Consider the following 4,925-nt stretch of genomic DNA (forward strand, 5'->3'; position numbering starts at 1 on the left):
GGGCTCATGAGGGAGGGGGGAGCGGGGAGGGAGGGGAAAAATGAGGACCTAATGCTGGGGGCTTAAATGGAAAGGAAATGTTTTGAGAATGATGAGGGCAATGAATGTACAAATGTGCTTTACACACTTATTACATGTATGGATTTTGATATGAGTTGTATGAACCCCTAATAAAACGATTTTTAAAAAATGAAATGAAAGGTCAAACTGAGTGTCAGAAAAGACTCTGGACCATTCTCTTAATCATAGAATACTAAAGCAAATGGAAGAAATTATGAAGTAAAAGAATTGACAGGAAAATTTCAAAGGATATATCTAGTAGATAAAATATTACAATGAAAGGTACAAAGACGTGGAGTTAGATAACCAGAAAGGAAGAACACACTCAGCATAGCCCCAGCTGAAATAACTGCAGAAAAATTTAAACCTAGAGTTGTAATATTAAAGATTCTATGGGCAAAATATTCAATGATGTAGGAGGCACCCGCATTGAAAAGAACAATTCAACATTCACTGATCAAGAACTGATGATACTGAATGAAAAAGTCTAGGTTAGCTCTGAAGGTTAGAAAAAAATGAGGCTCCAAGAATTAATGGAACACCAATGGAATATTTTAACACAGTGATACAGCTTTGGAATCACTTATTAGATTATACCAAGAAATTTGAAAAGTAGTTTTATAGTAAATTATTAGAAGATATGGGCCCATTCCCAAGAAAGTTGACTTAATAGAATTCAGGAATTATTGACCAATATCATTAACATCATGTGTAAATCAAATTTTTCTGAAGACAATTTAAAAACATTTGGGTGCACAGCAAATTAGTGGCAGAATGTCAAGCCAGATTCATAAGAGGACATGGAAAAAGAAACATCATTGGTGGTATGAAACACATAGTATATTTCATTCTCATATATTGTTACATGCCATCAAGGTTGTTCTGACCCATAGAAACACTGCACAACAGAAGGAAGCACATGTCTGTCTGGAGACATCCTTGAGCTCATTCTTGCAACCACTGTGGAAATTATCCACTGAGGGCCTACCTCTTTTGCTGCTCCTCTACTTTTCCAAACATGATGTCCTTTCCAGGGAATGGTCTCTCCTGACAATATGCCCAATGTACGTAAGATGAAGTTTTGCCATCCTTGCCTCTAAGGAGTACTCTGGCATATTTTATTTCAAGACAGATCAGTTTTTTCTTTTAGCAGTTCATGGTACTTTCAAGATTCTCCTCCAGCACCACAATTAAAATACATTGATTCTGCTGTCTTCATTATTCAATATTTTACTTGCATTGTGTATTAAGCAATTGAAAATACCCTGTCTTGGCCCAGGCACAGCTCCCTATTATTCAAAGTAACATTTTTGTTCATTGATACTCTAAAGAGGTATTGTGCAACAGATTTATGCAATGCAACACATCTTTTGATCTCCTTGCTGTTACTTCCATGGACATTGATTATATATCCAAGCAAGATGAAATCCTTATTTTCTCCATTTATCATGATGATCCAGCGGGAGGATTTTGGTCTTCTTTACATTGAGTTGTAATCCATATTAATACTGGAAGAATGTTTCATATTTATATTGAAGCTTGCTAATAATTTATCCTCCAATCTGGTGTCACACTCTTCTTCATATAAGCCAGTTTTTCTGATGAGTTGCTTATCATACAGATTGAATGAGTGTGGTGATAGGATACAACCCTGACTCATACCCTTTCCAACTTTAAACCATGCTTTATTCCTTGTTCTGTCCAGACAAAATCTCCTTGATGCATATACAAGTCCTGCATGAGCACAGTGAAGTGCCTGGCATCACGATGTTTCTCTATCTGTAGTTGTTTATGATCCACACAGTCAAACCCCAATGATAAATAAGTGAACATCATTCTGGTATTCAAGATCCATCAGACATCAGCAATGGCACCCCTTGTTTCACTTGACCTTCTCAATCCAGTAAGAATCCCTGGTGGCTCCCAGCTAGAAACATTGTTAGATGACCAGTAGCAAAATTTTCTATGGGATACAGTGATTCTATTCCTTAATTGGAGCATTCCATTGGGTCACTTTTCTTTGAATAGATACCAGTATTAATCTCTTCCAGTCAGTTGTACAAGTAGCTATCTCAAATTTCCTGGCATCGATGAGTAAATGCTTCTAGTGCTTCACCAGCTTGCTGAAACATTTCAGTTAGTGTTCCAATAATGAATTGGTGGAATGTCCCCAAGTTTTTTTGTTTTTTTTTTTGGGGGGGACAGTGATTCTGTGTATTATTTCCATCTTCTTTTGATGTCTTCTGCATCATTCAATACTTTTCCCATAGAAAAGTATTCTTTCAATATTGCTACTCAAAGCTAGGGTTTTTTATTGAGTTCTTTTAGCTTAAGATATACTGAACATGTTCTCCACTTTTGGTTTTCAAATTCTAGGTCTGCCCATTTTATTATACATTTTACTTTGTCTTCTCACTTTGCCCTTTGAAGTTTTCTTTTCAGCTCTTTGACTTCATCATTTCTTCCATTTTCCTTACGTACTCTGTGATGAAAAGCAAGTTTCAGATTCTCTTCTGATGTCCACTCTCATGATTTCTTTTCTGTTTTTTAATGGCCATTTTCTTTCTTCGTGAATGATGTTCCTGATGTTCTCTCATACCGCATCATGTCTTCTGTCGTGTCATTACTGTTCAGTGCATCCAATCTGTTCCTGAGGTCTTCTCCAAATTCATGTGGGATAGATTCAGGGTACTATTTTGGCTCTCATGTACTTGTTTTACTTTTCTTATGCTACCGCCTGAACTTACCTCTGAGCAATGATGGTCTTTTCCACAGTTTTTCCCTGCCCTGGTATTAGCGGCTGATATTGAACTTCTTCAGTATCACCTCCCTCAGATGCAGTCAATTTAATTTCTGTGTATTTCCTCTGGAGAAGTCCATGTGTATAGTCACCTTTAGTGTTGTTGAAAAAAAAAGGTATTTGCTATGAACAAATCAAGTCTTTTAACATTCTATAATGTAGTCTACAGCTTCCTTTCTAACATCAAGGGCAATATGTTCTTTCTTCTTTTTTCCCAGTATTTGCATTCAAATTGCCAAAAATTATCAATGCATCTTGATTGCACATTTGATTAGTTTCTACTTGATAACATTGTGAGAATTCTTCAAATTCTTCTTCACTAGACTTTGTGGTTGGTGCATAAACTTGGACAACAGTTGTATTACTTAGATTTGAAGATGAACAATTATAACCCTATCTATTCACTGGATGTGAAGCCTCATTTAAATCTGTGGGGAATGTCTTAGAATATGTAAGAATTAATAATGTAAATCTGATTGGATGATTCTTAAAATGTCAGTTGAATGGAATTTTAAAAGGTAATTATATGTTTTTAAAATATGCACAGACATACACTAATAGAAGAGTAAATATTTTCAGGAGAAGAGTTCTTCTTGTCATCATACTTCATTAGTTTCCCTAAAATTCTGGCCCTGTGGGGTTTTTCTGATCACCTTTCCTATATATTCCTAAGAGATAAAAAATGCTTTACGTAGTAACCATCCCCTGATGTAGACACAATTCCAACTATAGAGACCCTGTTAGGCAGAAGAGAATTGCTACCTGGCATATATTTCTTTATAAGAGTAGAGAGCCTTATATCTTTCCTGTATAGTAGCTAGTGAATTTGAACTGCTGACATTGTGATTAGGCAGCTGAATTAGTTGTGAAACCAAGCACATACCACCAAGCACTGAGAGCTGTCTGCCTGTCCATGTATATTGTAGGAAAACAAATAACATAAGAGCGAAAGGAAACTAATTGTTTGATCAAAGTGTGGTTATAATAGAACCCTCTGTGAGAGAATAAATTAAACCATCATAGCTGTAGTCATATCTCTCTTAGGCCAGTCTTTAACTGCTTCCTGTTACTTTAAGGATTAGTCCTAGAAAGATTGCTTTCCCTAGGCAATCTGCCTAACTCTTTTCTCTTCTTGAAACTGAAAATACTAGTTTCATATTACATTCTATGACTATGTGTTTCGATTGAAAATAATAGGTGTGTAGGTGGTTTAGAATTTTTTAACTTGTAGGACACATCTGCCACTGTAATTGTATATGGTAATTCTCTAGTAATTGCAGCATCTGACTAGATAGCTTAAATGTATTGTGAGTCCACATTAGGAGACATCACCTTAAGAAAAGCTCAATCTGATTGTCTGTGTTGAGGTGACAATAGAAGGCAGAATTTGTTAACTTGATTTTTTTAATTGAATGGAATTTAAGAGATGGAAATTGCTGTAGGAACATATCCAACTTAAATAATAACACAAAATTGAAACACAAACATAATGTGCATTCCAATAATAAATGTAAATTAAATTTAGCATACCATAATTTATAGACATGTTTGTTACAAATAAATTATCTTGATGTGATAAGTTTATTGTGCCAGCTAGGTCAAAAGGAATATGGGGTGGAGACTGATCAGGTCGCAGCTTGATTGGAGGGCAACCGGCATAAATGAAGACTGCCAGCATCCTATATCTCTTTCACTCCCTGGGGATCTGACCAGAGTGCTGCTGCTTTAGCTAGTTCTCTGCCTCAACCTGTGTGCTACACTACTTGTGGGCCAGGCCAACCTGCGGATGTGTCACTAGAGCTTGAGGCTCCTTCGAGACCTGCTTCACTAAGCTTCTGGTACAGATGTTGCGTAAATTTGAGGCTGGTGGATCCTGTTGCAGAACTTGAGCTCATCGGGCCTGCCTTGCTAAGCTCGGAGCTCCTGACGGCGGATGTCCCGCCCTGCTGTCTGCCTTACCTGAGGGAACCCTCCCCTGTCTGTTTCCTTGACATTGGACCTGACAGCCCGCCTGAGGTGGACTTCCAGTATATTAACTGTTCCACAAAAGTGAGTTGAACTGAGC

The sequence above is a fragment of the Echinops telfairi genome, unplaced genomic scaffold, assembly GCF_000313985.2.
Source record: "Echinops telfairi isolate 266 unplaced genomic scaffold, ASM31398v2 ScPeMD7_7424;HRSCAF=8462, whole genome shotgun sequence".
Lineage (NCBI taxonomy): Eukaryota > Metazoa > Chordata > Mammalia > Afrosoricida > Tenrecidae > Echinops > Echinops telfairi.